Below are 12,095 nucleotides of genomic sequence, written 5' to 3' on the forward strand. Positions count from 1 at the left end.
GGCGGAAATTACAATTTCCTCAGACTCTTCCTTTACTGAGAACCAGCCAGTACATAGGTCTTAGTGCAATTGATCAGCATCTGGAAGACCCCAAAAGCTACAGTCATTCCAGTAAGTCTCAAGTCTATGTCTGCTGTCACTGAAACTAGTCAAGTACTGCATATAGTCAAGTCAAGTCCAATCTCAAGTCAAGTTAATTACAAGTATATTGGTCCAGCCAGCTGCAAGGTCCATCTGGGTCCTGGCCACCTCTCTGGGAAATCTGGCCTTAGCTGTGAAGATGATTCCATCTGTCTTATACTCAGTAAAGCCTCCGTTTGATCATAACTGGTTGTGGTCTCTCATTTCACTACTAGCAACTGGGATGGCGTATAAACCGGGCACGTGGTGTTTCCGGAACACTAAAACCACACTGGCGTCACGAACACTAGGGGTTAACAACATCTTGCCCCCGGGGTTAATACCATCTGATCCCACCACTCACACCGCTACATCCGTGGTCCCGCCATACATGGGTGGTCCACCACATCAAGCCAAGAGGCACAGTGAAAAAGAACACTCCGAAAATGAAGCCATATAGTCGATTAGAGAAATGGATACCGCAGGGTAACATGAAAAGCTTTAATATCTCTTGTTCACTACAATAACCACCAAGATTCAACACACACCATGACCGGCGGCCAGTGCTTCTCTATACAAAAAGTTGACTTTACCGGTCACGTCCATCGACCAGTTCTTTCTGGTTAAATTGGTAAAGGTCCCTCTATAACATGTCTACAAACCGGTGTTAAAATAGTTCTCATTTCAGAACATTCACATCTCATCCATCCCGAAGTTGTCCCATCAGTTTAACAAACGCCATATTTAATACGTTCCTTTACCTACCTGCACAGAATATTTGACCTTTTGCGACCCATCTCCTGCCAGACAAAGTTTAAGATTGCTTTGTGAAATAAAGCTGTCGCCAAGATCAGCCTCATAAAAAATGGATTGTGCTTGAAAACCTGTAGTACGAACACTGACAGCTCTGAAATATGGAATTAAATTGAAACTAGATTAGTTTGGGAGAAGATATAAGGAGTGAAAAACATATCTTTGAACTTTGGAGTTTTAAAGTTTTTTTAATGAAAATATTTATCATTTTCAAGCTTTTTTTTTTTTTTTTTATCTTCGTTATCTTTTGCTCTGTAACCTTAAAGCCAAGTCTTTGACAGTTTAAGTTGTAAATAAAGTACTATCTTTTATATTAAACTCCATAAGCGGCATGAACATGTCCTGCTGGTAACTGCAATATAAAAATTGTCACCTTTTATAGTGTAAAGTTAGGAGATCCAGTGTATTAAGCTTAAGCATGACAAATGGCTGCAAGAGAGTTAAAAAAAAGTGCGTTGTGTTTGGATGAATCTGGATATTTAGCTCTGAGTATATCAACCGTAGTTAAAAGGATCCTAGGGAGGATGTTTGATGCACAAAATAATATTGCGGACACATTTTATGGGTCGGATAAACCTTTTAAGATTCACACTAAAAATAATGCTCTATCCACCAACAGTTCCGAAAAAAAAAGACATTTAACATGTTTACTAACTCGGGAAAATGCTCCCTATTCTATTGTGTAATAGAAGACTTCTTAGGTCTTCGATCATTGATACAAATTACAATAATAATGTTCCGTCAAACTATAAATTGGATTTAGACCAGTGTTCACCCGTATTTAAAACCAACATTAAAGGGTTACTCTGCCGAAAAACATCTTATCCCCTATCCAAAGGTTAGGGGATAAGATGTCTGATCACGGGGGTCCCCAGGGTTCTCCGGGCCGGCAGCAGCGGCATCCGGTACACTGAAGCTTGGAGCTCCGTGTTCGTGACATGATTCCACAGCCCCTCCATTCATGTCTATGGGAGGGGGCGTGACGGCTACGTAGTAGCCGTCACGCCTCCTCCCATAGACATGAATGGAGGTGGCGTGGCGGCTGTAGGCTGAGTTCGTTCCGTGCACTGATGACTAGGGTTCCACGCCAGAGATCGCGGCAACGAGACCCCGCGATCAGACATCTAATCCCCTATCCAAAGGATAGGGATAAGATGTTTTTCGGCAGAGTACCCCTTTAATATTCCAAGTTCCACTAAACATATCTGCATTGCTGTGTACTTGATGCCTACACCCATGTGAACTCAGGAGACTTGGGTCTAGTTACTATCTCTTTTCTCCTTGTTCTCTACCTACCTACAGATTACATAATAATAGTGGTAAAATTGTGATTGGCCATGCTGGATTTTTTAGGACCGCAGCTGAAAAAATCAGTGGGTCGAATTTGGCAGATCATTTGTCACTGTTCAAACTCATATTGGGTTTCTTTAATAAATAATAAATAAAATAAATAAATAAAAAGTCCCATAAGACTTTATAGATGAATTATGGCCAAACAAAGTCCTATGTGTATGGACAGCTTTATGTTATCCCTGATCTTACTTGTTAATATCCAGGTTGAGTGAGTCTAGTTTTTGAATCTAGAAAAGTGGTCTTCTGGATTAAAAGAACTAGACTCCCTCCTGAAAGTAGAGAATAATATGATTCTGGAGTATTCAAAGGGGTACTCCGCCCCTAGACATCTTATCCTCTATCCACAAGGATAGGGGATAAGATGTCTGATCATGGGGGTCCTGCCGCTGGGGACCCCCATGATCTCCCTGCTGCACCCGGTGTTCGTTTAGAGCGTCGTGTGCAGCGCCAGAGGCTCGTGACATCACGGCCATGCCCCGCTCGTGATGTCACGGCCACGCCCCCTCAATGCAAGTCTATGGGAGGGGGCGTGGCAGCTGTCACGCCCCCTCCCATAGACTTGCACTTAGGGGGCATGGCCGTGACATCACAAACGGGGCGTGACCGTGACATCACGGGCCTCCACCAGTCAGCGAAGTTTGCTCTGTGCACTGGATGTCTGGGGTGCTAACCAAGATCGCGGGGGTCCCGCCGTGATAAGACATCTTATTCCCTGTCCTTTGGATAGGGGATAAAATGTCTAGGGGCGGAGTACCCCTTTAATGTCTATGAAGCAAGTGCAGGACCTTAACTCACTTCATAGAACCCGAGTAGAATGTGAGTGACGCTATGAACACCGATGTCCATTAACCTATTAGATGTCGTGAGCAATACCAATCACAGAATCTGTAGGGAAAATGACAGTTGTCGGTGGGTTTGTGGGGGTCATCGGACGCTTGGGGGGACCGATGTGTTAAAATGGTGCCCAGAAGTCTCTCACCTACCAGGCACCTCCGTGCCACATGATCATCGGCAGGCTGTACAATGGAGGGGGGGCAATTACACTGATCAGTATTATGCTATTACGTAGTACTGAACAGTAAATGTAATCGAATTATTGCATATTATAGTCTCTAATAAAACTTTAAATCAAAAGAAATAAAAATGATCTACCATTGCCTATAAATAGTCAGATTTACTATTTAGTTGTGGATAAGCTAGGCGCCAGTCATTGCAGGAGTTGAAGTGCTAGCCATATCACCAGTAACCCAGCTTTCTTAGGAACAGATATAAAAAAAGAATAGACTTTTTGATTTGAGGCGCTTCTCTATAAAATATCATAGTGAAAAGATAAATTAAAATTGCAAGCTGCATTTTTTTTGTTCTTAATTTCCATAGCCAGATATAACATAACTGCTCAGGTTACATCTCACTCATCCGCGCTGAATTTATCCGGACCCAGAGGAATTATTCTGACTTGTAAATTGCCGTCAGTATTTCCCTGCACACAAATGTTTCATGGTCCAGGTTATCTCTCATTAGGATATTTCATTGATTTCTCTGTAATAAATAGGTCTCTCTGGATATGTACGCAGAATGTTTCTATGTAGATGGTCTCCAGCATACAGAGTAGATTTGTATAAAACACTAGACATAGTGGCCAGGCGTGTGCATGTCATTAATATGACCGCCGTATACTGTGCTATGTGGGTTATACAGCTATTAACTGTGCGCAGTGAGCACCATAACATCTACAAGGAACTGTACTTGGCAGCACTTCTTGCTGTCCCTTTTGCAAAAAAAAAATACCTATGTAATCTAAGAATCCTTTAAGCCTTTGATTCCTGATGAATGAGATAGTATACAGTGGGGCAAAAAAGTATTTAGTCAGCCACCAATTGTGCAAGTTCTCCCACTTAAAAAGATGGGAGAGGCTGTAATTTCATTATATGTATACCTCAACTATGAGAGACATACAGTAATCCCTCAACATAGGATGGTAATTCGTTCCAAATGAACCATCGTTAGTTGAAACCATCGTATATTGAGGGAGCCGTGCAATGTTAAGTATAGAAAGTTATACTCACCTGTCCCCGCCGCTCCGGACTGTCACCGCTGCCCTGGATGTCGCCCTCCATAGTTGTCGCCGCGTCCTCGGGGTGTCCCCGCCGCTCCGGACCGTCTCTGCTGCCTGGGATCGTCGCTCTTCATCGCCGTCATCACATCGCTCCTATTGGATGACGGGACGGCGTGCGTGGCGACGTGATGACGACGAAGGAGAGCGACAGGGATGCAGGGTATCCTGAAGAGAATGGTCTGGAGCGCCGAGGACAGGTTAGTGATCATCACCGGAGCACACGGTGCACCTTAAACGGCTTTCCGGTGGAAGCTGAAGCAGTCTGCGCTACCGGATAGCTGTTTATGCGATGGCCCCGACATACAAAAGCATCGTATGTTGATGTTGCCTTCAACATGCAATGGCATCTGAGAGGACATCGTATGTTGAAATGATCATATATCGGGGCCATCGTAGGTCGGGGGGGTCACTGTAATAAGAAAAAAAAATCCATAAAATCACATTGTCTGATCGTTATTTGCAAATTATGGTGGAATATAAGTATTTGGTCACCTACGAACAAGCAAAATTTCTGGCTCTCACAGACCTGTAACTTCATCTTTAAGAGTCTCCTCTGTCCTCCACTCGTTACCTGTATTAATGGCGCCTGTTTGAACTTGTTATCAGTATAAAAGACACCTGTCCACAACCTCAAACAGTCACACTCCAAACTCCACTATGACCAAGACCAAAGAGCTGTCGAAGGACACCAGAAACAAATTTGTAGACCTGCAGCAGGCTGGGGAGATCGGCAATAGGCAAGCAGCGGTGTGAAATCAACTGTGGGAGCCTTTATTATAAAATGGAAAACATACAAGACCACTGATAATCTCCCTCGATCTGGGGCTCCATGCAAGATCACACCCCGTGGTGTCAAAATGATCACAAGAACGGTGAGAAAAAATCCTAGAACCACGCGGGGGGACCTAGTGAATGACCTGCAGAAAGTAACAAAGTCTACCATTAGTAACACACTAAGCCGCCAGGGACTCAAATCATGCAGTTCCAGACGTGTCCCCCATGCATAAGCCAGTACATGTCCGGGCCCGTCTGAAGTTTGCTAGAGAGCATTTGGATGAACCAGAAGAGGATTGGGAGAATGTCTTATGGTCAGATGACGGCCATCACGCCCCCTCCCATAGACTTGCATAGCGGGGGCGGGTGGTGACGTCACATGGGGGCGGAGTGATGACATCACGAAACTCCAGCACCCTGGTCGCCACCCGGCTGTTTGTGAGCTGGCACCGCGGCGTGCAGCTCAAACAGGGGGTTGGTGAATATAAGATTGCGGGGGTCCCCAGCTGCGGGACCCCCGGGGGGAGACATGTTATCCCCAATCCTTTGGATAGGGGATAAGATATCTCAGGGCGGGAGTACCCCTTTAACATGTATGGTCAAATGCACTTTTATGCTTTATTTTGCTCTTAAGGGTTAACTTAGTGTGCAGGAGGATGCTTATGGGATCACATGACTGCTTCAGCCTATCAGGGCTGCTGCCCTGCCCCCCCCCCCAAATCTGGCTAGACAGGTAGGAGTTACTTAGTTCTGAGGAGAGGAGAGTGGAGGTCACCTTCAGACCTGTGGACCTGTTCCTCACCCCATGGGGACAGGCCTAGGAGATCCAGTTGCTGCACCAATCTGTTTCCTGAGCGACAACACCCTTCACTGCATCCCACCAACCAGACCTTGCATCATCCAAGTCAAGTTGAGGCAAGGCCTCAGACAGCTCTAAATAGGTCCACGCTGGTGGTAAGTCCGAACTTAGGATTCACAAGTGATAATGTTTGAGAGTCAGAGCAGAATCAGTGTTTGTCAGCTCAAAAGTATTATGCAAGTTCCAAGTCCAGATCAGTCTACGGGTGCGTTCACACTACGTTTGCACTGTACGGCTGTCAGATCCAGTTGGAGGGAGTGAAAAACCGGGTGCTCCCGTATCCCAGCAGGACCCGGCCCATACTTAATGCATTTCAATGAGCTGACCGGAGTCACATTTTTGCCCCATACCCGGTTTTCTGACCGGACCTAAAACCGTGGCATACCACTTTTTAGGTCTGTCGGAACTGTCCAGAGTAGGAGAAAATCCCCATAGCAAATCTCTCCTGCTCCGGACAGTTCCTGAAATGGACAGAGGTGTCAGCAGAGAGCACTGTGGTCAGACAGAAATTAAATTAAAAAGAAAAGAACTTCCTCTGGAGCATACAGCAGCTGTACTGGAAGGATTAAGATTTTTTAATATAAGTAATTTACAAATCTGTTTAACTTTCTGACACCAGTTGAGTTAAAAGAAAATGTCCGGTGGAGTACCCCTTTAAGGTCAAAATGGGCTTGGTCCTTAACCCCTTAACGACGCAGGACGTATATTTACGACCTGCGCCGGCTCCCGCGATATGGAGCGGGATCGCGCCGCGATCCTGCATCATATCTCGTCGGTCCCGACTCTCATCAATGGCCGGGACCCACGGCTAATACCACACATCGCCGATCGCGGCGATGTGCGGTATTAACCCTTTAGAAGCGGCGGTCAAAGCTGACCGCCGCTTCTAAAGTGATACTGAAAGTGACCCGGCTGCTCAGTCGGGCTGTTCGGGACCGCCGCGGTGAAATCGCGGCATCCCGAACAGCTGACCGAACACCGGGAGGGCCCTTACCTGCCTCCTCGGTGTTCGATCGACGAATGACTGCTCCGTGCCTGAGATCCAGGCAGGAGCAGTCAAGCGCCGATAATGCTGATCACAGGCGTGTTAATACACGCCTGTGATCTGTGTAGGAGATCAGTGTGTGCAGTGTTATAGGTCCCTATGGGACCTATAACACTGCAAAAAAAATGTAAAAAAAAAAGTGTTAATAAAGGTAATTTAACCCCTTCCCTAATAAAAGTTTGAATCACCCCCCTTTTCCCATAAAAAAATAAAACAGTGTAAAAAAAATAAATAAACATATGTGGTATCGCCGCGTGCGTAAATGTCCGAACTATAAAAATATATCATTAATTAAACAGCACGGTCAATAGCGTACGCGCAAAAAAATTCCAAAATCAAAAAAAGCGTATTTTGGTCACTTTTTATACCATTAAAAAAATGAATAAAAAGTGATCAAAAAGTCCGATCAAAACAAAAATCATACCGATAAAAACTTCAGATCACGGCGCAAAAAATGAGCCCACATACCGCCCTGTACATGGAAAAATAAAAAAGTTATAGGGGTCAGAAGATGACATTTTTAAACGTATAAATTTTCCTGCATGTAGTTATGATTTTTTCCAGAAGTGCGACAAAATCAAACCTATATAAGTAGGGTATCATTTTAGCCGTATGGACATACAGAATAATGATAAGGTGTAATTTTTACCGAAATATGAACTGCGTAGAAACGGAAGCCCCCAAAAGTTACAAAATGGCATTTTTTTTTCCGTTTCGCCGTGCATTTTTGGGTAAAATGACTAATGTCACTGCAAAGTAGAATTGGCGACGCAAAAAATAAGCCATAATATGGATTTTTAGGTGGAAAATTGAAAGGGTTATGATTTTTAAAAGGTAAGGAGGAAAAAACGAAAGTGCAAAAACGGAAAAACCCTGAGTCCTTAAGGGGTTAAGGGGTTAACTTGCAAGTTCCTGAGTAAAATAAAAGCAGTTTCCGTAACGCTGAATCTGTGGTTGTTATTGCCCTAACGCTTGGCCCAGGAAGCAGCTTCCTTTGAAGTCTGGAGGTTAACACTATCCTAGCATCATGAACTGTGTCTATTTGTTACCCTTAAACAACTGCTAGCACACTTCACACCAGTGGTCACAATCAAATTTGATTGAGGTAAGGGTTAATGCCAGGCATTGGCACGATCGCCGCTGCCTGGCGTTAGCAATGAGTCCTGGCTGCTGATAGCAGCCACTTATCACTGTTTATAAAGCAAGTTCAGCTCTTGTGTTCACTTCATAGACTGTTAATATGGTAAATATTCATAATTTCCATTAACATGTTCCCACCTTTATACATCATAGAGCGGGAAAGGGTTAAAGGGATTATCCTTCTTGAGATCCTGGACGATCCCAGCTTTTAGATCAGTGTTTCCCAACCAGGGTGCCTCCAGCTGTTGCAAGACTACAACTCCCAGCATGCCCGGACAGCCAAAGGCTGTCCGGGTATGCTGGTAGTTATAGTTTTGCAACAGCTGGAGGCACCCTGGTTTGGAAACACTGTTTTAGATTTACCCCAACAATTTTACACCTATTCACAGGATAATAATGCATCTTACTAATATAGCGTTATTGTCCAAAGTAAATAGATAATTTATTTCAGCTTTGGGTTTCTTTCGGTACGCTGTGACATCACATTTCAGAGAACAGTGATCTGTCCTTCCTCCCCCCTCCATGCCTGTCAGCACAGAGGTGATCAGTGATGTGAAGGGGGGAGCTCAAATTACTGCTTAATAGATTTATGACTATTAGATATGGCAGCAATGGGACTGAAATGGCTTTTTATTGTTGTATCCAATGAATCATAAATCTAATGAGCAGTAATACTAGCTCCCTCTTTCACATCACTGGTCTTGTCCTGTGCTGACAGGAGGGGAGATGGAGGAGGAATGTTGATCTCTTTCTGTAATGGGATGTCACAGCTTACAGGAATAAACCCCAATAAGTTAGTTTTTTATACATTTTGACACCATACACAGGTTGTTTATTTCGATAGACAACCCCTGAAATGATGGGACAATGCTTTAATAAAGTTTTGACATGGCTGGTGGCCAATGTTTTTCCTTTAAAGATATAAACTCATTGACAAAATAATAAATAACGCACCAAGAAAGAATTGTTAAAATCGAATTAAACCATGTAAGTGTTGTAAAATATCAAAGCAAAATGATACATTTATTGGGGAAAACTGCACAATTTAAAGGACCCTTTTGGGTTCTTCTAGCCTGGATACAAGATGAGATGCAGTTGGGCATTACAGGTTCCATATGGCAATCTGCAACGCATTTGCCCACAGATGTTTCATCTGGGCCTATAGATCCTGCACACTGGTAGATGGCTAAAGCTGATTAAATGGTGATAAATGTAGTTTCTGGGCAGCTAAGGAAGTGTTAAAATCTGACATTACTGGGAAACCCTTTCTTTGTGTGGGCGACCAATATCCTACTGTATATACCAGCTGGAAGCCATTAGGGCCAACAAGTGATCGCAGGATGTCCTGCACATAATGCTAACCTGGTATTGTCCCCCGTATCTCTACTATGAGTAACTGACTATCATATGCAACGGCTGCCCAGATCATCATACCAGCAGGGGGCGTGTGTCCCTCCACACAATGACAGGATTGAAGAGTTTACCACAGGGCCTCCATACTCCACTCTGACCTTTTTCAGATCACACACAGAACCTATATGGTATCAGTCTGAGCAGTTTAGGTTTCTCATTCACATCACGTCAGGAGAGGCCATTTGTCCCATTAAGACCAGTTTGAAAAACTGTAATGGCCAATATGAACACTAGTACATGAGGCTGAAATGGTTGTTAAACTATCAACCTACTTCTATTTAATGTGTATGGCCACTTCTATACTCCATATCTTTCCCTTTATAAAACTAAAGCTTGCCATACACCTCCAATAGTAGTTCGTTCAGCTGTCATTCCCGTTCGCCCCATGCTCATTAACACTTGGCTCGGCCAAGCGTGTGTTGATGTAGGTGGTAAGACGCTGCCAGATACCTCTGGCAGAAGCTTATCTTCCCCAGAACAAAAGGGATCTGGCAGTTGAAACCCAAAATGCCCTCTTCTTCTCTCCCCCAACATCATCTGTCAGGATGCAAGACGATAGACCCACACACATTAGAAAGTCAACCATAATCCTACGTATAAGACCCTTCTTTTTGTGTCTTCCCTCTGACAACACTTTTCTGTTACTTTAGTACACACGTCCATCACGAGACCATAGTGACCGTCCTGTTCCAGACCTTAAACGGCAGTAGGGTATTCATGAACCATCGAAACAGCATCTGTGTCACCATTATGAGCCAAGAAACCATCTAGAGGAGGAACTATTCCAGACATCAGAAATACAAAGAGACTTCAAATAGAGTTGGGTGCAGACAATGGAACTTGATCTGGAAATATGGCAGCTATGAATCATTCATACAACAAAGAGACAGTTGTGTATCCCAGAGATTATAAATAATTTCTGAACATAACAGAACATCTACAGGATGGGAACCGTAATGGCAGGTGGTAAGGGTCTCAGCTTGGAAGAATAGATAAATGTGTTATATATAGAGAAATTAGTCTCCATTAATAGTGGGCATCTATTTTTACACTCTAAGTTTACTCTGGTTCCCCTTACCTTATGGAGTGACACAGGAGATACAGAATGCACCAGGTTTGTTTTCCACAAAAGTAGAGACAGAATATGGTCAGGATGCTACCCCTATGTTCTTTACATTGATGTGGTACCACGTTTGGTGTAAGGAAATACCTTATCACTTTGTGACGCCAGGGCACTGTTATCCTATACAAGGTCCGAGGTTGGAGACAGCTTCTCCTGGGACAGACACGGGGATTAATGGAACAAACTGACATCAGGTTACGGATAACTGTCTTTACTGAGCTGGTGCAGATGGTATTACACAGACAGTCTGGTGCAGAGTGAGAGGATGCACCGTAATCCCTTGGGAGCCCTGTTGCCTTGCTGGGACTTGTGGTGCTTTCACCCAATAAATTTATACTGACTTGAGAGAATTGAAGATCAATCCTGGTAGCTAGGGTTCTGTCAAGGTCCTGTAGCTTTCGTCGCCAGGCGATGAACTTCCACCGAACGGGTGATCCTTGCAGAATGACTGAATGAGATAGATTTGATCCGGGCCTTCCCAAAGAGCTTCTCCACACACAACGCACCTTTACCACACATGTGCTCTGCTCACAGTTCTAGGCTTAACTGGGGCCACTCCTCCCCCCACTACACTATATGGCCAAGAATTTAGAAGTTCCCATTGGCAGGTAGGGTCACATGGGTTGCACTGCTCCTCTCTTAAAGGTACAATCACATAAATAAGTAACATAGATAGAAATAACATAACATGATAATTAGGAAAAAGTCATGGCCATAAATGTTGGCACCCGTGAAATTATTCTCACAGAAAAGGATTGCAGTAACACATGTTTTCCTATACACAGGTTTATTCCCTTTGTGTGTATTGGAACTAAACCAAAAAAAGGGAGGAAAAAAAGCAAATTGGACATAATGGGGGAGATTTATCAAAACCTTTCTAGAGGAAAAGTTGCTGAGTTGCCCATAGCAACCAATCAGATCGCTTCTTTAATTTGTCACAGGCCTTTTTCAACATGAAAGAAGCGATCTTATTGGTTGCTATGGGCAACTCAGCAACTTTTCCTCTGGACAGGTTTTGATAAATCTCCCCCAATGTCACCAAACTGCAAAAATGGGCTGGACAAAATTATTGGCACCCTTTCAAAATTGTGGAAAAATAAGATTGTTTCAAGCATGTGATGCTCCTTTAAACTCACCTGGGGCAAGTAACAGGTGTGGGCAATATAAAAATCACACCTGAAAGCAGATAAAAAGGAGAGAAGTTCACTTAATCTTTGCATTGGGTGTCTGTGTGTGCCACACTAAGCATGGACAACAGAAAGAGGAGAAGAGAACTGTCTGAGGACTTGAGAACAAAAATTGTGGAAAAATATCAACAATCTCAAGGTTATAAGTCCAT

At 43.8% G+C, this 12,095-nt stretch overlaps 1 long non-coding RNA gene across 2 annotated transcripts in view; it reads right to left on the minus strand.

Annotated features, from left to right (window-relative positions):
* Window positions 1-10,933, minus strand: part of LOC130275466 (uncharacterized) — a 134,979-nt gene extending 124,046 nt beyond the window's left edge. For both annotated transcript variants that reach the window (XR_008844789.1, XR_008844790.1), the window contains exons 1-2: window positions 10,844-10,933; window positions 886-1,027 (exon numbers count right to left, since the gene is read on the minus strand). This is a non-coding gene — a long non-coding RNA (uncharacterized LOC130275466). The remainder of the gene's footprint in view (window positions 1-885; window positions 1,028-10,843) is intronic.
* Between the last annotated feature and the right edge of the window lie 1,162 nt (window positions 10,934-12,095).

Source organism: Hyla sarda, chromosome 6 (assembly GCF_029499605.1).
Source record: "Hyla sarda isolate aHylSar1 chromosome 6, aHylSar1.hap1, whole genome shotgun sequence".
Taxonomy (NCBI): Eukaryota; Metazoa; Chordata; class Amphibia; order Anura; family Hylidae; genus Hyla; species Hyla sarda.